The 23581-nt window shown below is 40.2% G+C and overlaps 1 long non-coding RNA gene across 1 annotated transcript; it reads left to right on the top strand.

Annotated features, from left to right (window-relative positions):
- The first annotated feature begins 1513 nt into the window (after positions 1–1513).
- On the top strand, positions 1514–16523 carry LOC121688963. The gene is made up of 3 exons (XR_006024740.1): positions 1514–1591; positions 12828–12833; positions 16513–16523. It is a non-coding gene; the product is annotated as an uncharacterized LOC121688963 (long non-coding RNA).
- The last annotated feature ends 7058 nt before the right edge of the window (positions 16524–23581 follow it).

Raw genomic sequence — 23581 nt, 5'->3', positions numbered from 1 at the left:
AGCTTCATACACCAAGCCGTAAGGATGCTGAACTCTCTCCCTCCTCTCCCCCCTCCACCCTCAGCTACATAACATCCTGGACATTGGACCCAAAGTGGCCGCCTGCACTACTCCACTTGCACACTTGCACACTTGTACACTTTACAACTGGTGTTGTTGTCCTGAAAACACAACACTTCTGCTGCTCTTACATAACTTGCACCACTATGCCACTTTCTTCTTACTTAGGTCAAACAGAACTACCCAAGCCTTTTATTGGCCTGAATTTGCACTAGTATTTTTATTGACTGTCTATGCACAATTTCAACCACATTTTGCTGCTCTTATTTTTTCATTATTATATGTGCCCTCTTATTTACTTATTTACTTACTTTTTTGTTTACTTGAAAGTTATGTTTGTCTGTGGACCTAAATTGGTAAAATATGTCTTGTCTTCACCGTGGGATAGTGAGAAACGTAATTTCGATCTCTTTGTATGTCTGGAACATGTGAAGAAATTGACAATAAAGCTGACTTTGACTTTGACTTTGACTTTGAAGGGAAACGAGGCGATTGTGACTTTATGGGAACAGTTTGTGGTGGGTTATCAGCTGTTAGCTGTCAGACGGTCAGCTGTTTGTGTGACCACTGGGCGGCTGAGTGAGCTGCCCGAATCGGTCGTAAGGATGGCGGCGTAAAGCTACAGCGACGTCATGAGACAAACGAATAGACCAGTTTCAGGTCCCTAACAACCGTAGTCAAGAACGAACTCGGAGGACAAGCACTAGTTGTTTACACTGACAGCGCATAGAAAACAAGCAGGCTGAACTTGATATAAGATGAAGAATAAAAACATATTGCCGAAATATTTCGGTGTAGCCGAGTCTGGATTGTTTTCATCTAGCGGTGTAGCGGATTTACCTATGAAAAAGCAACGGATTTTACCAAGTAGGAAGGTAGCTTCTAGGCTAAACATGTGGCCAGTCACTGTAAAGTTAGGTTAGGCTTAAGCTAATGTTAACTTCGACTGCAGAAACAATTAGTTTAGATTTAGTGAGAACATTACCTACTCAAAGGGTACATAATGACAGGGGGGGACAATCATTTCCCCCTGAGGTAAGAGGATAATTATTTTGATAAAGTAGCCTATGCTGGCCACACATTGAACGATTGACTGAAATAACGTTACAATGCACAAAATGCATTGTGCTGGATGTTAACTGACAGGACAGGAGCCTATGACGGATTAGCTATAAACTAGGGTACCTTATATTAGGCTTATGCAATAATGTTACTTGCAAGCCCATGTCTTCTTTTCTAAAACAAACAACTCAAATGGAGTGTCAACTTTAACTGGTCATTTGCGTGAAATGTAGGCTAACGTTAGCCTCCGTTCCCATGGATCATAAGTCTCTCATTAAAATGATATGCTGAGGAATATGATAAAAAAAAAAAACACTTTGTTAAAGTCACTACCCTATGTTATTTAGCCTACATGACTTGAGTCTTTCCTCTTGAGCATGAAGATAACATTTGTGGCATAACTTCGTAGCTTCATAATGCATGCTTCGTATCCAAATGTCTAGCACCTAGGCCTGCCTACTTTATTGGCGTTTGAATTTTTTTTAGCTTTAAACGGACACATCACCAAAAAATGAAATGTCTCCTGTACCACACGGGAATTTCCGTCTGCTTTTCTCTGCCAAAAGTTAACAATAGGCCTTTTCACACAGAGATCACGCTAAATTTGCGGGAAGAGGGGACATCTTTTTGCCGTCTTTTTGTGTCTGAAAGCGAGGTGAAAATTTGCCGGCCTGCTGATCTGTTCACATGATGCAGCATTTTGGGGAGGCAGGATCAGCTATAGTAAATTAAATTGTGATGTGCAACAGGAGGCGTGTAGAGTGATAGTTGTAGGCCTTATGTGCGTGGGCATTTAGATACAGCAGGTGTGTGATTTCAAAAACCATGGCGGGAGAACCGACTGCACTTTAGTTAGCTTGCATTTGCTTTGCTGTTGCTGTTAGAATGTTAAATTCTTGCGATAGATGTCTTCAGACAATAAAACGTAATTTGGAATGGAAATTGAAGAGAAGAGTTGCCCCTTGCCTTGGCCGTACAATGTACTGTGCGTACAATTTATTCATGAAATCGTTCAATATTACAACAATAAAAATAGCTTGTGTACTGTCTTAATTGAAACATGCTTCGCGCACAAATGATAGCCTATAGGGCAAAGAGAATGGACATCTCAACATAAGGATACATTAGAAGATGATGATTAGTGTAAACTTTGTCACACGACGTGATAGTTTAAAAATGCAACGTTCCATTCAGTCATAAATCATTCAAGCATAGGCCTAGTGCTCTTCATGAAAAGAAAACAGCAGCTTAATATTTTTCAGGTGTTTAACAGTAGGCCTAGGCGCACTGTTAGCAGTTATGCCGAAGGCAGTGAGATTATTAGGGCCCGAGCACCGACGGTGCGCCTCGCGCACCGAGAGGTGCGAAGCCCTATTGTTTTTGGAAAGATTATTATTATTATTAGGGCCCGAGCACCGAAGGTTTGGCATAGCGCCACCAACTGGCAACAGAAAGAATGACAATTATGCTGATTTCACATGATCAATTTGAACATACTCCTCCTAGACGGTTTGTCAGATTCATTTGAAATTTGGCAAACATTATGCCAAGATGTCGCTGATGTTAAATTGTGAAGGGATTTTTGAATGTTGTAATATATTTGATATGATTTTAATATCTCACCACATAAACAGGAAATGTGTCATAAATCACAGTGCATTGAATGAATGGTCTGAAACTTCTCAGGTTAATAGATATCATGATTATGATGATATCCAGACACCCAATGGGCCTGCCTGGCATAGCGCCACCACCTGGCCAAGCAGGAAATGTGCCAGAAATGGAAAATGCCTTAAGTGATTGATCTGAAACTTTATAAAATATTGGATATCATTATTGTGAGAATATTCACAAATGCGTAATTCACAGGCCTAGCATAGCGCCACCATCTGGCCAAGCAGGAAATGTGCCAGAAATGCTCTATGCTTTGAATAAATGGTCTGAAACTTTTCAGGTTAATAGATATTATGATTATGATGATATCCAGACACCCAATGGGCCTGCCTGGCATAGCGCCACCACCTGGCCAAGCAGGAAATGTGCCAGAAATGGACAATGCCTTAAGTGATTGATCTGAAAGTTTACAAAAATGTTGGATATCATGTAATTTGCATGCCTAACATAGCGCCACCATCTGGCCAACTAAAAAGTGTATCAGAAATGTTCTTTGCTTAAAATGAATGGTCTGAAATTTCTCAGGTTAATATATATTATGATTATGATGACACCCAATGGACCTGCCTTGCATTGCGCCCCCACCTGGCCAAGCAAGTAAATATGGCAGAAAATAAAATACAAAAACAAATAGCACACACATCAAATATGTACATTTCACAAACGCACCACGTTGGTGCTTTGTTGGATTCCGACATGTCACGGGTTGCGGCCCGCAGGTGCTCGGGCCCGCCATTGCCGCTTGCGGCTATATTTAGGCATTGCATCCTGTCACTCAACATTTCAGTTCGGGTTGATAAGATTCAGTTAATGCGAATATGGATCGTCTCAAAGTTTGGGACAACCAAACAGCAGTGTAGGCAAAGCAAATCCTAATTGTTAGGTTACCATAGCTGTCTTTTCTCTAGGCCTGGGCCTATCGGAAATCGCGACATAAGCACATTGGTTTCTTTTTTCTTTTCTTTCTTGTTTCTGTCCCACCCAAATTTGCTGAACTACTTGCGAAGTAGCCTATTCATCACAGACATGTATCACACGAAAGAGCTTTTCTCAGCCTTTAAACGATGTTAGTTGTTAGTTGTTGTGGTAAACGGTTCGCGAGAAAAGTAACTTTAATTTAATCATATTTTTTTGCGCCCGTCTCTACCCATTCATCTTGGTGGAATACTTCGCGAACTTTCCCTCAACACATGACAAACCATATATCAGAATAAACAGCAGACCTTAACGAACATAAAGGTGTAAAGCGTTCCCCTGCACAGTTAGCCATTCCAGAGTATTCCGGTTTTAAATTTGCAGCAATGTCTTTATGCATGTCTCCAACTTTGCGGTTCCAATGTGTTTCAATTGTTCAATAAGTCTACATGATTTTATAACAGGCCAAATACAAAATAAATGTTACATATATCGCCAGAGGTGGAAAAAGTATGAAAATATTGTACTCAAGTAAAAGTACCAATACTTTGATGAAATATTACTCAAGTACAAGTTAAAATACCGATCTGAAAATGTACTCAAGTAAAAGTAAAAAGTAGTTCATTTAAAATGTACTTTAAGTAAAAGTTCCTTAGTTACTTTTTTTTTTTGGGGGGGGGGGACCAGAACAACCAGTTTTACCAGAGACTAAATGAGGAGATCTAATGAGAAGATACAGCACTCAAAAAATCCTCTATAGTAATGCATGGGGTTAGTTTGTAATGCCAATATGGCAGTTGTCTACACATATCACAACCCTTCTGCGGCAAAACGTCGACATGTGAATACATTGAGCCAATCATGTGGTGTGTTGTGAATACATTGAGCCAATCATGTGGTGTGCTGTGAAGACATTGTGCCAATCATCTGTTGTGACCTAGCCGCTGGAGCAAGATTGGTGTCGTGAAGCCTTACGCACATGCATTTCTGCCGAAATACATGCCCGATAAGTGCCCAAAAAGCGTTGCAATATGGCCGCCGAGTGGAGGTACTTGCCTAAAAGGACTTTGGTCCTAGCTCGAGTTGCTGCAGCCAGCAGCTAAGGCAGCCATGTTCATGCTCCCAGTGTGTAGCGCTGTAGCTGCAGCAACTCGAGCTAGGTAAAACCGAGTTGTGTTCATACCGACAGTACTCGGTGACGTTGAGAAATGGAGATCTATGTGAAAAATCACCGGAGTTCTCCTTTAAGTTTGAGCAGTAGTTGATTTTTAGTTAGTTGCACTCATCCTTGGTCGCTTTGCAGTGAACAGTAATCCAGCACACAGGCAGCTGAGGCAGGCAGGCCAATGTTGAGTTGTAGAGAGTTTTTTTATATTTGGAAACAGGCAGAAGGTTCAGCAGATAAAAGGGCGTCGAACTGGGGGGGGGGGGGGGGGGGGGGGAGTGAGAAGTATAGGGCCCCAATGGAGGAGAGGGCCCTTGAAAAGTGGAATACGGAGGGCACAATATTTTCACCAGGCATTAGTAATAACTCAGATAATCCACACATAAAAAATCCAAACAAGTCCATAAGTAGAGTCATGTGTAATGAAGTGGAATAACACAGGGAAAAAGAATTAAACACGCTAAGAAAAAGCACTATAAAGGCAAGGAAAGGGAAGGAACGAGCTGGAATCTATAAATAGTTAGAGAGTAGTTATCCTTTCTATCTGTGCAAATGAATATAAGCTTGACCTACATATTGATGGGCTATAAAATTGTTTTTCATTACCAAGGTGTCACACAAGACACATTTCATGATGGATATAAGCAAAAAGCTCTCCCAAGACCTTTTGTAACCTTATTGTTGCAAAACATATCAATGAAACTGGTTACAGATGCATTTCAAAACTTCAGAATCTTCCAGTAAGCAGCATGGGAGCCATTATCTGCAAATGGAAGGAACATCACTGCATCATCAACCGGCATGCACAGGATCTCCTCGCAATATTTCTGACCAGGGAGTCAGAAGGATAGTCAATTCCAAGGGCTAAGGACCACTCGGAGAAAGCTCCAGAAAGAATTGAAAGCAGCCAATTCAATTAAACAGTTCTGGAAGTAATAAAGATCAGGATTCACAAGAGGGACCCCTGGAATCTGTTTAGAACAATGGTCCAAAATCATACCTGATACTGCGACTAATAAGTTTTGTCATACAGGAAATGTCTTGAAGCTGTCATTACAAACAAAGGCTTTCCCACAAAGTATTTAAGAAATTTCAGTAGGCACGTTCAATACTTTTTCATTCCACTTTATTACACATAACTCTTATGTTTGGATTTGTTATATGTGTGTTAATATAATGTGTGGTGAAAGTTTTGAATAGACTCACTGGAAGTTTAGGCTAATTACTGAAAAAAAAAATAAGCGTTCAATACTTATTTCCACCATATATTTATTTTACCTGAACATTTTAACTTCCAAATTAAATGTCAAAATTAATGTCAGATGAAATGTAAAGTTTGACTGACTGGATTTTGTATTCAAAACATAGTGAAAACTGTCTAGGTCACTCTCACTCTCCCTTGCTAAAGAGCTAAATGGTTTAGTCCGCCTGCACAATTCATAAGATAGTCTATCTTTAGTTTATTAGTTGAGCATCGCTAATAGTAGACCGCTAATTGTTGTGTTGCTGGTGCAATATCTTTCTCCAAGAAAGCCAAGTCAGGTTACCAAAAACAGGCCAAAACAGGAAAAAGAGAGACATCAAAATAAGGGGAAACAACTGCTAATAATCTTCTTACCAAAGAAAGGTGAGCACAAATGTCAAAACACGAAATCCCATGGTGTTTGCTTGAATATATTCGCAATCATTAGTGTTAAAACGAACTGAGACAACCCATTGAAATAGTTCAGTTCGCTAGGCAAATCGTTGGTGCACTGATGCTTGCTTCATTGCTTGTCCTCCGAGTTCGTCCTTAACGACGGTTGTTAGGGACCTGAAACCGTTTCCACCAAAGATTCTAGAGCGCTACCTTTGGTTTCCACGGAGATTGTTCAACAGCTGTACTTGCTGCCTTTGCCACGATGCCGATAACCCACCGAACACAGTAAAGCTTAATGATCTTATCATTCATCTTACCCTAATAATATTCGCGGAAATTATCCAGGTAGCAAGTAAAGCATGTTATATACATGAACTGAACAATACTAGTTGGCAGATGATCCTGACTGTCATCAGTGCACCAACGATTTGCCTAGCGAACTGAACCGAAGCTCATAGGCTAACAAGACATCCACATGAATTGTTAACGTTAGCCTACGTAAACTACAAGTACTAAGTATGGTGAAGGGACTTACTATTGCAAGCAGAGTACTGTGATGTATGTGAGTGATGACAGTGAAGATGTGTGAGTAGCGTAATTACATTTCTAAGTGGATTGGAAGGCTTGCATCTCACTGTGTTCGGCTACGATTGGAAATAACTTTTTGCATAGTGCATTACGATATGTGGATGGAATTCGGGATGTTTCTATGTCATTAGTTAAAATAAATGTTAAAAAATAACTCGAATGAAATCATTCTTGGATCACAGAAGAGGTAAATGTCTTGCAATGTTATTAATTTCTATGATTTTGGTAGCACTACACAACTGAGCCCACAAACTAGCAAACATGACACGAGCTAAAAGACATCTCCAGGTGTAAACGTTTGCCAATGGGTTGCATACTGTAGCCTACTCAAATGTCAGTAAAAGTAGGCCTTAATTAACTTACTTTCATAGCCTAGGTAGGTTAGCAACACCAGGTTGAGAGATGCGCAAGTAAAGCAGATCATTAACGTTAGCCTTCTATTTATTGTCATCAACCGAGGAGTGAACATAGGGCAGTCTCTGGTGTCTGCAGAAGTGAGTGTGGCATCTGACTTAATATTCTGCACGAGGCACTGTTGTGGTAGGTGAAATTTCACGGGGAAACCATGAGGATTGGTCAAATTTGCGAAAAAGTTGCGGTGTTTGGACAAAATTGTGAGGTCGCCCAGAATTCACTAGGATTTGCTGAATTTGCGTTAATTGTTGCGATCGCAACATCGCGAATTCCTGGAGGGACTGTTCAGAATCTTTTGGGCTCTTAGGAGTACTCTTCTGGAATAGATATCTTGTAGAGCAGGGAGTTGAGTTCTTATAGTACGTTCAGCTGAGCTCACTACTCTCTGCAGAGTACTACAATCTCTAACTGTGGAGTTCCCATACCAGGTGATGTTGCTACCAGTTAGAACACTCTCAACCGCTGAAGTGTAGAAGCAGGGGCGGTTCTAGGGGCGGGGCCACAGGGCCCCGGGCCCCATCTGAGTCTCATTGGCCCCTGACTGGCCCCTGTACCGTCAATCATCAATAAGTGTCAAACTTGTTGAGAACGACGATCAGAGATGCAATTCCATTCCCAAACAACTGGTGGCAGTAATGCACCTATGAAGCCTGAAAGCTAAAGCACACAGTGAACTGTAAAGGAAAGAATACATTTGGCTAATGTGTCTCTGCTAATGTGAAGAAAGGATACATTTGGCAACGGAAGTATCAGCTAACGTGAAGAACCGATACATTTGGCGAACAAAAGTATCAGCTAGAATTCTAACGTGAAGAACCGATGGCAGCGTTTCATCCTCCACAGAAGTTTCTTGGTGAGTCACAAATCTCTATGTTGGTTATCATCATGTGAAAGGGACGTTTATTTGTTGCTCTCCCAATATGTTAAGTTTTTCAATTAAATTACGAAGCAGCAGCAAGCTTGCAGTGAACTGTTAACTGACTTAGTCAGTGAACTGTTAACATTAACTTAACGTTAGGTTACTTGAGTTGAGGTTTGATTGTTATTCATTGTTAGCATGCTGATAGATTTTATGTAAGGTAATGTATGAAGTGTTTGAAATGGTGTTATATGAAATGCAGAGAAATGGACATCCTGTTTGTTTGGGGTCCGAAATTAATAATATTACATGCGCTAGTGCGCCTTACCAAATGTAAATAACGTTCGATTTTTTTTGCTTGAGGAAAAAGTTTGGCAGCTGCTAACATGAACATGAGAATACATGCCTAATAGCTAACGCTACGTTTTTGTAGTTAATGTGAGCTATCATTGCAAAGTTATTAACCACTATTCTGAGTTTATTTGATTCATGGGCTTCGCATGAATTCTGTCTCAAAGTGTTAGGACAAGGAGAGTTTCATTGAGATAAATTGGTTAAATTTTCTACTCTACTCAAGCTTTATATAATTAAAAAAAAAAAACGACATGCCAGACGACATGCTGAATACAAGCATGGATTTTGTGACACGCATTTGTGTTTCACCTACAGACTGGGATGGCGCAGGAGCTGGTGACTTCAACCCACAGTCTTCAGAACCACCAGTCACCAAGCATAGCTGATCCTAATGATATGATGCTATTTCCTATTGCCACTACAGTGAGCATATTTTGTCATTCATTTGAGAAACGCCAGGTTGACAGTGGGTTATGAAAGTTAATAACAATTAAGTTACTCAAACTTGTTTCATTTTCTTCTCTCCAGACATTTCTCATTCTAGAGCAGATGGTTCTGTACAACCTCTCCTAAACTGGTATTCCGCAAGATGCAGCCCGAAAATAGGAAGAGGCCACTCAATGACTTCTGATACAAAGACTTCAAATGGTAGGAATATTCCGTCTTTAGTGTTTTGCTACCCCTTCCGTAATTTTTTCGCTTTCAAATGACCCATCGTCAGTCTTCAAATCAGAATCAGGCTTTTCTAACTGGAAGCAAGACGGTGGCTTCAAAGACCATTCCAAATCAAACACTTGTAAAAATAGTTGTTGAAAAAATTGTGTAAATATGATGTAGTTGTTGCTCATGCTATGTGTGTGTACTGTGCGTGTGTGTTTGTTTTAATGTACGCAAACTGGCAGTGAAAGTGGTTTCTCTTATCAACAAAAGGGGAAAGAGTAAAAGTAAAACTTGTTTAATTGAACGAAAAATGTGTGTATGATGATGTATGATTTCTGTTTAAAATATCAATGTATTTCCACCGGTGTCTATTATATTTTAGTTTTATATTGTGTTTTCAATGCACATTATAAATAAATGGGAAAATTTTTAAGAATTGTATTGGCTTTTTTGTTTTTTAGCATTTAGCATTCAAGTATTTGAACAAGGTAAGACTGGTGAAATGTATGCACCTTACTGCTGTGATGTAGTCTAGTTAGCTGTAGTGGGTATACTGTGATCAACCCCAAATATTAATACCTATCCTTGTCTGTTTTAAGTGGGTATACTGAGATGGTGATGCTTTTTAAGTGGGTATACCAGAGACTTTCTAATGAGGAGACACAGCACTCAAATCCTCCATAGAAATGCATGGGGCTAGTTTGTAACGCCGTTGTCTACACATATCCCACCCCTTCCTCGGCAAAACTTCGACATGTGAATACATTGAGCCAATCATGTGGTATGATGTGAAGACATTGTGCCAATCATGTGTTGTGAACTTGCCGCTGGAGCAAGAATGGTGTCGTGAAGCCTTGCGCACGCACATTTCTGCCGAATAGGATGCCCGATGAGTGCCCAAAAAGCGTTGCAATATGGCCGTTGAGTGGAGGGACTTGCCTAAAAGGACTTTGGGTATACTGCGTATAGTCCTGCATATCACGTAGACTACGTGCCTCTGCCTTACTGAACAAGGGATTTTCTGTGTATGGATGTTGACCGGTTCTTGGCCCCTCAGTGTATGATGGGGCCCCTTTGTGGCCCCTGTCTCAGAAAAATCCTAGAACCGCCACTGTGTAGAAGGCCTTCATGATGGATGTTTGCATGTTTGTTTGTAATGAATGCAAAACAGCCTATAATGCTAAATGTCTATGGCGGGACGATTGAAACACCCGTTTAATTTGTCCCGACCAGGCAGTAAACCCCATTTATTCTAAGTCAACGCACACATATCTGTGTTTATACTATATTGTATGCAGGTGAGACATGGAAAAGCAGTTTTAGAAAGATGCAAATATATTTGGGGCTATCAGGTAGGGGGTCGAGTTTTGCCATGTTAACCTTTGGAGACTGACGGCCTGTGGGTCATGAAGGACACTTATTTGGATGTGTGGTGGCTTTAACCACGTAAAAACAGAGTGAAAAAACATTTTCTACTATAGAAACATTATATAATTCGAAACATGCATTATTCTAGCTATATTAATGGCATAGTGCATGCTATTTCCATAAGCGTGAGATCAGTAGAAACTTTGAATTTCCTTAGCTGACGAAGGAAGTAGAGTCGTTGTCTGAACTTCTTCAGAACATATTGAGTGTTAACAGTCCATGTTAAGTCTTCAGTAATGTGGACACCAAGGTATTTAAAACTTGTGACTCTCTCTACAGGTTGCCCGCTGATCATTAGTGGGGTGTAACTGTAGTTCTTCTGCTGCCTTCTGTAATCCACCATTACCATTTCCTTGGTTTTATTGACATTCAGTGTCAAGATGTTAGATTGACACCACTGTGCCACCTCATCAACCTGATCCAAGTAGAGCTGTTCATTGTTGTTACTAATCAGGCCCAAGATCACTGTGTCATCTGCAAACTTGATGATGGAGGTATGACTACTGTTGGCTTTGCAGTCATGTGTGTAGATGTTGTACAGCAGTGGACTCAAAACACAGCCTTGGGGAGCACCAGTGCTGATGGTCTAAATGTGTCAGATGTCAGACCCCCCACTCTAACCACTTGTGAACGTTTGGTGAGAAAGTCAAATATCCAGTGACACAGGGTGGTGTTCAGTCCTAAGGCCTTCATCTTAGTGACCAAGGTGAGAGGTACTATCGTGTTGAATGCTGAACTAAAGTCAATGAACAACATCGTCACATAATTCCCATTCCCCTCCTCCAGGTGAGTTAAGGTGGTGTGCATGAGGTTTGAGATGGCATCCTCTGTAGATCTGTTGTCTCTGTAAGCAAATTGGAGGGGGTCGAAGGAGGCAGGGAGGGATGAGCAGATAATGTTTTTCACAAGCTTCTCAAAACACTTCATCAATGTAGACGTCAGGGCTACTGGGCGATAGTCATTCAGACATGATGGACTTTTGTTTTTCGGTACTGGAACAATAACAGACTGCTTGAGGCAAGTAGGAACTGTCTCTTGAGCCAATGATGTGTTAAAGATATAAGTGAACACAGGAGCTAACTGAGCAGCGCAGGATTTCAAAACCCTGTTAGAAATTCCATCCGGTCCAGCAGCTTTTCTACAATTAACCCTCCTAAAGGCATTACTCACATCGACCTCAGAGACACAGAAAGGTGCATTCTCATTTGCTTCCCATGCTGCAGCTAGTGTAAGATAGTCTGTGTTTTTCATGTCAAAGCGAGCATAAAAAGCATTAAGTTCATCAGGGAGGGCTTTACTCACATTCATCATAGGAGGGGACTTTCTTTCAAAGCCAGTGATGGTTCGGAGTCCTTTCCACACTTGTGCTGGATCACCCTTCAAGAAATCAGCTTCAACTTTGTCTCTATAGCGCCGCTTAGCATCTTTAATAGCTCTACGTAAACTATAAGATGCTGCTTTGTAATCCGTCATATCCCCCGAAATAAGCTCAGCATTATAAGTCATGGTGCGTGTCTTTAATGCCGTTCTCACTTCTCTATCCACCCATGGCTTCTGGTTAGGGAAGCTTCAGATCTTTACAGTTGGGATGATGGAATCAGTTAGCATATTGATGTAACTCAATGATACTTCCGTAAACTCATTGATGTCAGCAGAGTTCGTCTTGAACATCTCCCAGTCAACGTTGCTAAGGGCGTCCTGTAGCCTGGCTTCCGATTGGTCAGTCCAGCGCTTGACCTCCTTCGTCACTGGGGGATCCCTCTGACTTCTCTGTTTGTACCAAGCGGCAACATTCTAATCTGAACAATCATAGACTGTATATATAGAACATTCCAGACATCGTTACCATATACTGAACAAACATGAATGCATTTCAGACATTTAGAGTGGCCTTTTATTTTGAGCAGTCCAGGGCACATCTGTGCAATAACTCTCAAAATAATTTATCATTAGCATCTTTTGATAAGTCACACACAGAAAGTAGTTGTATTATGCCTTAAAATCAGCAGGTTTTGGTTGGATACAGATTGCTACTGTTTGACTGGACCTTGGCCTAACTGTTAATAACTACCTCAATAGGGTGTAGATATGAGCTTACACTGTTTCACTGAAAATACAAGAAATATTTATTCTACATTACTTTAAATACACCACATTTGTTTTTGCTTATTGCCCACATAAACAGGGCATGTGCAGTAGTTGAATACGCGTGTTCAGCTAAGTGTTCTGTGAGTTTGTTGTTTATTATAAATATTGGGAGTGAGTCTGCAAATCTTACTTCGTTGTTGTCATATATTGCCTCCACAGTCTATGATTGGCACATAAATATATATTTTTAGCTTAATTTGTGAGCACTTGTTCATAGTTTACAGTAAGTTCAAGGATGTGACATATACCAATATTTCTGTTTTCAGATCTGGAACATTTTGAAATCCTACCAGATGGGGCAGAAGTCATTGAGCAGTGGCAGCTTCTGATTTCAAGGACTTTGTTCACCTTTATTTACAGCATTTGCATCTGTGTCTTTAAAGTGATCTAATATGTATTGACTATGTACTAGCTTAGAACATATTAGTTTTTGTTATTTTAGTTTCACAAATTCAGTGGTTATCTGTAATGCTCAAGATATACAAGTAAAAAATCACCTTTACTTCTGCATCTGGGTCTTCAATTCAACCTACTGACTGAAGCTGACGGATTTGTATAAATGTTTTTGAAAGCACAGGCAAATTGGTTTGGCATGAGTTTTAATGTAATTCACAGTTCAGAAAAGTTCCATAAACATTTCCAAGTGCAAGTTCAGTGCCATCAACAGTAAGTTTGCTTTCTGATATGTAAAGAACAGAAATGGGTTTGGCATAAGTAAAGGGTAGGTGTAACAGTCCATCAATAGACATAAAGTGAAATGTACTGTATAGTCTCAATGGGTTCAATATCACCACACCCCAGCCAAACCACTTCACCTGGACCTCTAGTCCCAGGTTAGAGCCCATGGACCTCCTTGCCGCCTCCTCCCCATGGCGAACTGCCAAAATAGAAAGGTAAACTTTTCATTAGTACCTATATATCTTACAAGATAATACAATAATGCAAACCAACACTACTTGTTGTAATCAACAAAAGTACAGTTATTGTACAATGCTGTAGTACTATTGTGCGATTTGAAATGGGTCTTCAGTGACAAGTTAACTAATACCCTACTACGATTTTGTTATCAATTCACACCACACGTTGACAGAATACAGCGAGCTGGCTGATGTTATCGTAAATTAATTAACGTTACAATGATGGCTGCCACTGAGGATATGAGATGCTAACGTTAATCACAAAACAATAAAGGCAAATATACATTTTTGTCAGTATGAGTTGCTGAACCTGTAACGCTAAACTGCTAAATTACTCTACGTTATTTTACCGTAACTTCAGCAAGGGAGGGATAGCTAACGTTAGTTTATTTTACCTAGAAGCTAGAATCTGCAAACTCAACTCTTCATTGAGAATGAAGAGTTGAGTTTGCAGATTCTTTTCAACCGTTCACCCGAATACCTTTCAGCATACAAAATTAAAAATTGTCTGAACATGGCATTAAGAAACATACATGAACTTCACGTTAGCAGATCAAACTTACCCGCAAATTATGTTACAGCAACGTCTGTGCCAGTCCATCTTGTAGGCCTAACGTTACAGATAGCTTAGCTGAGGCTGCTCGGCTGACGACGAGGCGGGTTCACCGGCTTGCTCAGGAGGTGGGCGGGGTTAGGATTTCCCAAGGTTTTCCAAGATGGCGCCGCCCATACCCCCCATAAACGGCTTCATAACCGTTCTTCAGAAAATCTATGGGTGACGTCACAGACGCTTTGTCCATATTTTTTACAGTCTATGGTTTGTACATAGGCAGTAGGAAAACAGTGGCATGATCAGATTTTCCGAAAGATGGTAGAGACTTAGCTTTGTAACTGTTCTTGAACTGTGTGTAGCAGTGATCCAGTGTGTTGTCACCACGTGTAGGGAAGTGAATGTGTTGAATAAATTCAGGCATGGACCGGTTCAGATGTACTTGATTGAAATCATAGACTGTATATATAGAACTGGACAGTGTGTCGTCTGTTAAGAGTGATGCGAGCGCTAGTCCAGAGCCCCCTGGTGGCTGGTTGCAGTACAATGTGTAACTCCGCCCATCCCCATGTATTTCAATGGCCAAGTAGCCAACTTTCCGTGTCACTTTTCTCACCTAAAACTATTTTTGTATCTACAACTTTTTATTCGAAAAAATAGTTTTCAAGATGCTTCAATACACACAATTTTTCTTTTCTCGCTGAAATTATTTTTTTTTAATGTTATATTAACAAATCTAAAAAGGGCGTGTTTACACCTATGATTGACAGCTGGCTGGCTGCAGACACGACGCTTTGTCCATTATGTTTTAACGTCTAGGCTGCAGACACTACCACGTCATCGCTCACTTATTTTAACGACACCTGATTTCGACACATAATCTAACCTAAATAAGTGTTGCTGTTATTATCATTAGGCTACATCTTATCACAGTCTGACTAAATACAAAATTGATAGTCATACATTGTGTAGTTGTTTGTAAGAGAAATCGTTGTTAGTTGTGACAGATTCTTTGTGAAAAAAGAGATGTGCTGTTCTTTCGTAGATGCTAAGTATATTAGCTCATAGCATGCTACATCATGCTAGCATTAGCCAGTTGATAGGTAAAGTAAAAGGGCTCTGCTATATTGAAGTGACGTTAGCCATAGTTTACATTACATTACATTACATTTAGCAGACACTTCTTGACCGAAGTGACTTACATATGTCAGCTATATTACAAGGGATTACATTGTCCCCGGAGCAACTTGGGGTTAAGTGCCTTGCTCAAGGGCACAACGGTGGAAGCCGGGAATTGAACCCACAACTTTCAGGCTACTGCACGTTAGCCCAGCTCCTTAGCCACTACACTACCACCGCCCTGTAGTCACCATCATTTAGTCCTACTTGTTTCAAATGGTTTAACGTAACCAGTGATTGCCGCCATCATCGTTGCAACTTCATTTGAATACACTTTGTCACTGGAGAAGGCGATGTTAAGTTTCATTAACGTTAACTCTTGCTTAGTTTTGCGAATGGCAATAAACGCCACCTAGCCTGCTAGGTCGACAACCTCGGTATGCCCATTTATGAATCAGCCCGACAAATAACGTTACTTGTGTTTTAGTGAACACATTATTGGACCATAGCTTAACGTGAGGAGGGATTCAAAGTTACAAATGCTTAGTATGCTCAGAACAGCGGTATCTGAAAATGCGTTAAGGTATCGTTGTTACCTGCGATTGCACTGCTGGAGAAGCATTTTGCATTGGTATGATTTGATCAGGTCTTGCCAGTGATGTGTAATCCTCCCGTAGACGTACATCATTTCAAAATAATACGTCTAAATTGAAAACTGTGACAACTCATTGATAGGCTCTCTCAATATGTCTGTGATCGTATGCCTCTACCACAGGCTTGCTAGTCAGAGGGTGCTCCATTATAAATCAAAAATGTAATATTGCAGCCTTCATGCCAGCTGTAGAAATATGAGAACATGGACCTACTACATCAGGATACTCTGTAAACATTTTACACATAATCAGGAAGCTACTTTGCTGTTCAGTGTGTGATGTGTTTAAAGCGGTACTATGTTTAAAGAAACATTTTTATTCTTTGTTTCAAGTGCATAAGAAAATACCACATTATGATGATGGTTATGGTTACCCTTAACAAATACAAAACAATATAATACTTAAAACAGGGATCAATCAATAGCCTAATGAAATAAACAATGTAAATGAGGGGGGAAAGCAATAATAAATAATAATGCCCATTCAATCAATAATATAATAACAATAACATGGTAAGACTACATTAAGGAGAATATCAATAATAAACAAATGTCAAATTAATCAACAGCCTATAATGAAAATAAAACAGTACTACTGCATACAAACCATAATGTATAAGAAGTGCTTAAAAAACCAAAAACTATCACAAGAACGAAGAGCACTGGGCAACTCATTCCACCAACATGGAACCACTGAGGAAAAGAGTCTTGAATTTGACCTAGCGTTTAAGACTGGTCGACACAACAGACGCTCATCAGAAGACCGCAGTGGGCGGTTGGGGATGTATATCTTGATCATTGAATTAAAATAACAAGGAGCAGATCCAGTCAGTCCTATAGGCCAAAGTGAGAGATTTAAATGTAATTCTGGCTACTGTAGGGAGCCAATGGAGAGTAACTAGGAGAGGAGTTACGATGTGTCCTCTTTGGCTGATTGAAGACCAGTCATGTTGCAACATTCTGAATGATATATCACACAAAAAAAAAAAAACATTCAATATTGATTTAGTATCAACCAATAATTATTCTGATATTAATATTCTTGTAACGTCTACATCTTTGTGTAGGCTACAGTTAAATACTAAGCAATGGCCTCTGACTTAAATACCAATACGGTATTTAAGTATAAATACTTAAATACCTTAATATGGTATAGTCTACGTGATACACAGGACTACACAGTAAACCCATTTAAAAAGAATCATCATCTCAGTATACCCATTTAAAATAGACAAGGATACGTATTCAATAACATTTGGGGTTGCTCACAGTATTCCCACCACTGCAACTAACTAACTAACTAGACTACACCACTGGTTAAATGGCGCATTGCAATTTACAATTTGTGTGAGTTCAGGGGCATACAGAAAGTTGAAGTTTGGGTGACATCAATAAAGAAAATAGAAACAAAGGGATGTGTACAGCCTCAAGTATGAATGATGTCACATTAACAGAAGGTTCAGAGCAGCGACAGACCTTTCTTGGTGCCACGCAAGTTATTGAAAGTCATGTGTTTTCAGAACGTGGTGCTGTGCCATGTCCCATGTATAAGGGGCTTCAGGTTGATCCAGTGACGGTGGGTGATGTCAGGGAGATGGATGTCAGGGGACTTGGAGAAAGGAGGAGGACATGCCACCTCAGACCACCCCAGCCAAACCACTTCACGTAGGCATTCCCTTGCTTGCAGACTAATGTAGACCATGGAGACCACCTTGCCGCCACCTCCAGTACATTCAGCCATCTTACCTGCAAAAAGTAAAGTTACAATAAAGTTAGTCAGACAATTTTACAACATTACAAAGCATCTAATCAGGCACTCAACACCACTAGTAATACCAATTAATTAAATATATGTGTGCAATAAAGTTCACAGCCTACCTAATGTTAATTACACATTTAAATATGCGGTGGGAATGTTATTAACTTGCGTCAGCTTGAAAAATAACGTATGATAAAGTATGACTGATCATGGACGTTAGATGACAAACTAAGGTCTTTCTGGTTCTTGGCGTAGTGTTTAATGCAGGCGTTTCATTTATCGATCATTCACTTATGCGGTCTACAACTACCGACCTATTTTTTACAGTCTATGCTACCGACCTACCATCACAGAAGTAGCGAGAGGCGGTTAGAGCCGAAACTGTACTGTACCGTACTTTTGTCCTGTCCTCTGTCTTGCGGATGTTGCGTACTGTCTTGTGGCACTGTCTTGCGGAAGTTGCGTACTGTCTTGTGGCACTGTATTGCGGAAGTTGGCTAGTGGTATCAAAGATTCTAGACAGATCACGAACAAAGCTATTTTTTGTCTTTATTTGTTTCGTTGGAAAATACAATTTCAATGTCGGGATGTTAGGAAGACATGTGGCTTGTAGAAAGTGGGTTCATAACTTACAACGCTGAATGTAGGGCGACGTCTGGCCAATATTATTCTGCTGTAAAACATGTTTTTTGTTTATCCAGCATTGTCTTGCTTAAGTTACGTTGTGCCTGGCAGAACTGTCTTGTGTAAAGGTGTGCTAGGTGTGTAGCGCTGTCATGATGGTTGTCTCGTCGTGGAAAGTGTAAAGTTAGGTAAAACGCCAAATAAAAACACAAGTATCCGTTGTCGACCTCAGTTGCTTTGGAAATGTTTTGTTATGCCACCTAGGCCTATTAGGCTACCTTCCACCTCTTTCTGTTCTATTTGTTATTAACTTGTAGCCTAGGCTACTTGTAACCAAGAAATATATAAATCACTTTTTACTTACAACAAATAGCCTACGTATATTAAACACTTAATGTATATTGTTGATATTCCACAAGCAGCATTAGTTCAAGTTCAAGTAGTTTATCGTCATGCATGCATAAAGGGAAATATAATTAATGAAACTCCTTGTGCCAGCAAATTTTTTAAGAATAAATAATAATTGTTTAGATAATTATTATAGGCAAATGTGTAAATATTTAGGCATCTTACCAGGGGGGTATTCCAAGTACGAGGTTTAGTGACAAACCTGGGTTAGTTAACACAGAGTAGGTGGTAAACCTCCTAATAGAAGAGCTGTATGGCTTCATTCTCCTAACAAAACAATACCATAGGGCTCTTGTTGTAGAAGGTTTACCACTTACTCTGAGTTAAGTTACCCAGGTTTATCACTAAACCATGTACTTGGAATACCCCCCAGGTCTGTTAAGTCATAGGATTGCTTAACCAAATGTTGTAGCCATCCATGGGTAGATGATCACAAAAACAGACAACTGGACAGTTTTGGAGAACACATTTTAATTCTAAACATAAGAACAAAAAAGCTTTGTAAACAAAAAAGCTTTGTAAATCTAAATACGGAAAACCTTGCATGGTTCAGTTCTCTCTCAGAACAAAATACACCATAAACTTAACACCAAAAAAAAAAACAAATTTCCCCAGTACACACATATAGTAAATAATGAAATGAAGATAATAAATTGAAATCCAATAAGACATAAATAAATAAATAAATAAAAAACTAATACATGAAAAAAGAATGTATAAATACAGAAAAAAACAGCAATGGTTGTTACTCCAATGCCGGGTGCATGGACATGAACCTCTCCGCCAGAAACCTGCAGAAACCCTCGTGGTTCGTGACAATGTTGATGGAAACCTTCAAATGCAAACAGATTTCAAATTGGAAATAGCATGAGAATGTAGTGACAATATGCATGTTTGGTATGGTTTGGTTTATTTATTCTGGAGAAACCACACTGATCATAATATGGCATGGCTTTTATATTCAAATTTCCTTACCTCAGGCATCATTACGTCGAGCACAAGGTCAACATCTATGATATCTTCATCACAGATTATGGCAGTCTGTAACATTTTTGCTAGTTTCCTGGACTAATTGGGGCCACAAAAGAGAAATAAATCTTAGAACAAAAACTTTAGGCTACTAATTGCATTCCTAATTGTATGTTTACTTAAAATAGTTGTTATTCATAACCAGTGCATTATTACTACATAAACTGTACAGTGTATTCATATCAATCAGTTTTCTATGCAATCTAATGCTTTTCGGATGTCATCTTCAAATTCCTTATTTGACAGTTACTGTTCATAAGTTTGGAGATGTACTGTTTTGCAGCGACATGCAATGCCGACTCTACAACTGTTGCACTTTCCAGCCAGTTGGTGTAATAGATTGCCCACTATGAATCAGTGACAATAACTGAAAGACAAGCAATCCAAATAGATGACTGATTTAGAAATTTAAACTAGGTAGCATTTTAACCTTTTAAGTTATTTAACACCATCATTACCACACTTATAGTGAGTTTCATCACAGTTGAATAATTTTGTATACACCTAAAACTGGTGTGTGCACAACTTCTATCAATGTAAATACAAAAAAAAAGTAAAAATAAAAATCAGGTTGTCACATTAATACCATCCAATCAGTTGAGCCAATTAGAAGGCAATTATTATGACATTATCAATCATTTGTTATTTAAAATGTGCAAAATTGGAAATGTCCTTGTTTGAGGTATCTTATCAAGTTACCATAGCACTGAAATATTTCACAGGTCAGAGAACATAGACAAATTTAAACTGTAAAACAGAAAAAAGAAAGGAAAATAGCAAACTCAAGTGTTGCAATATAAGCTTGTGAATTTAAGTCCTTGTGCTGTCCTTGTGTGAGCAAAGGAGTGTGTGTAACCTTAGCTAGTCGTGTCTCCTCAGTTGATGCCTTGAGCACAACTAACTTCTCAAACAGTGTTGCATTCAGACTATTTTTTATATATATATATATAAAATATTTTTTATATTTTATAGTTGTTTTGGGGCCTGTTAATCATTCCAGCTTGACCATGCAAGGGTGCCACAAACAGACAGAGACAGACATTTCGTGCTTTACAGTATAGATAGTTAGATAGATGTCATCACAGTGTTTCACAGAAAGTATTTTTAAAGTATTTTGAAAATACAAAAATACACAATACTGAAGTATTTTGATACAAAATACGAAGGCATTTTCATCATCTCAATAAAATACAAATTACAAAATAGTATTTTGTATTTTAAATACATATTTTAAATACATGTATTAGAAATACTGCCCATCCCTGCCCATGCCCAGCCATGGCCCAATCAGTGGAAACTGACATAAAGATTTGCTCTGCCCCAAGTGTGGCCCATACGCCGTAAAATGACTTATTGTTTTGTTATGCAAGGAAAACAAACTCCCCAAGACCAAGGAGATGGTTGTTGTGGACTTCCATAAACAAGCACTTATGTTATGTTATATTGTATTTATTTATTATTCACTATAGTACTTGGTCTGTTCAAGGCCTGGATTTACCAGCATTCCATCCTGCCCCGCATCCTGTGGCCTCTGCTAGTATACGCAGTACCCATTACAACTGTAGAGGCCATGGAGAGAAAGATCAGCAGCCACTTGCGAAGATGGCTTGGCCTACCCCGAAGTCTGAGCAGTGCTGCCCTGTACGGCAGTAGCAACACCTTGAAGCTTCCATTCAGTGGACTTACTGAAGAGTTCATGGTGACTAGAACTCGAGAAGCCCTGCAGTACAGGGAATCCAGGGATGAAAAGGTGGCATCGGCTGGCATCCAGGTGCGAACAGGCCGGAAATGGAGGGCAGTCGAGGCTCTGGAAGTGGCAGAGTCGCGACTGAGGCAGAAGGTACTGGTGGGGTCCATAGCCTCAGGACGCGCAGGTATTGGCTATTTCCCATCAACCAGGGTGGACAAGGCCCAGGGAAAACAGCGGCAACATCTCATCCAGCAGGAAGTGCGGGCAGGCGTGGAGGAAGAACGAGCCAGCAGGATGGTGGGTATGGGACAACAGGGAGCTTGGACTAAATGGGAGAATGTTCTGCAACGGAAGATCACCTGGCCCAACATCTGGAGAGCAGACTCCCTTAACATCAGGTTATTAGTCCAAGCTGTTTATGATGTCCTGCCCAGTCCATCCAACCTCCATGTCTGGGGCAAAGCAGAGACACCATCCTGCCTCCAGTGTCCAGGAGGGGGATCCCTGGAACACCTCCTCAGTAGCTGCCCTAAAGCCCTTGGAGAGGGGCGCTACCGCTGGCGCCACGACCAGGTGCTGAAGGCGGTTGCTGAGAGTATAGCCAAGGCCATTACTACCACCAAGAACTACAGCAAGCCTCAGTCAATCAGATTCCACAGAGCTGGAGAGAAGCCCACTATCCAAGCGAGGGCCAGGTCAGGTCTCCTCACTACCGCCACAGACTGGCAGCTAGAAGTGGACCTGGGCAAACAGCTGAAGATCCCAGCAAGAATAACAACAACACGGCTCCGACCAGATATGATCATTGTTTCTGATTCCACCAAACAATTGATCATTCTGGAACTGACAGTGCCCTGGGAAGAACGCATGGAGGAGGCTAATGAGCGGAAGCGTGCCAAGTACCAGGAGCTGGTGGAGGAGTGTAGGAGCCAAGGCTGGAGGACTTACTGTGAACCCCTGGAGGTGGGATGCCGAGGATTTGCAGGGCGGTCCCTCTGCAAAGTCCTCACCATGCTGGGCCTCACCGGTGAGGCAAAGAGGAAGGCCATCAGATCTGCAACTGAAGCCGCAGAAAGAGCCACAAGATGGCTTTGGATCAAGAGGGCTGATCCGTGGAAGAATGCTGCTGGGACACAGGCCGGAGTCTGATCAACTCTGGTCGGGTCGCCTGGGCGAGGGTGTCTGATGTTGAAAGACCCGAAACACCCAGTGACCCCAGGTTACATCACTGATGATGTGTCCCAGCGCATCAGCAAGATGTATCTTTCAATTAAAAGGTCTGTTCTCTTCATACTCCCATGTCGTGTAAATGACAAATAAAGTGTCTATCTATCTATCTATCTATCTATCTATCTATCTGTCTGTCGGCCCAGGTGTGGGTGTTATTGTTTATCAAAGTGTTGGCTAAGGGGTTGCCTGGGTCCCCGGGCATGCACTGGCCCACACACTAACTGATCTGACTGAGTGTTGGCTGAATGTCAGCTGTGCTTGAACATTACTTGATAACAAAACACAAATCCAGAGCTACTACTTTAAAGCACAAGTCATCTTTATTAAAAATTCTAACAAACAACTTTGAAAATTCAAAAATCATAAAGCAAAGAAGGATTTTTACATGTACAATTTTATGTAAAACAATTTACATCTTTTATCTAAAACAAAACAAATAAAAAGGTCTAAGATACATACATACATACATGTACAATGATTCAAAGACATAAATGATTCTACATAATAATAATAATAATAATAATAATAATAATCATAATAACAATAACAATAACAATAACAATAACAATATGCTTAATTATAGCACCTTTCATTCACAGAATGCAGCTCAAAGTGATTCACATTTGGAACATTTGTC

Source organism: Alosa sapidissima, chromosome 17, assembly GCF_018492685.1.
Source record: "Alosa sapidissima isolate fAloSap1 chromosome 17, fAloSap1.pri, whole genome shotgun sequence".
Lineage (NCBI taxonomy): Eukaryota > Metazoa > Chordata > Actinopteri > Clupeiformes > Clupeidae > Alosa > Alosa sapidissima.
This window is presented reverse-complemented; position numbering and strand designations above follow the sequence as displayed.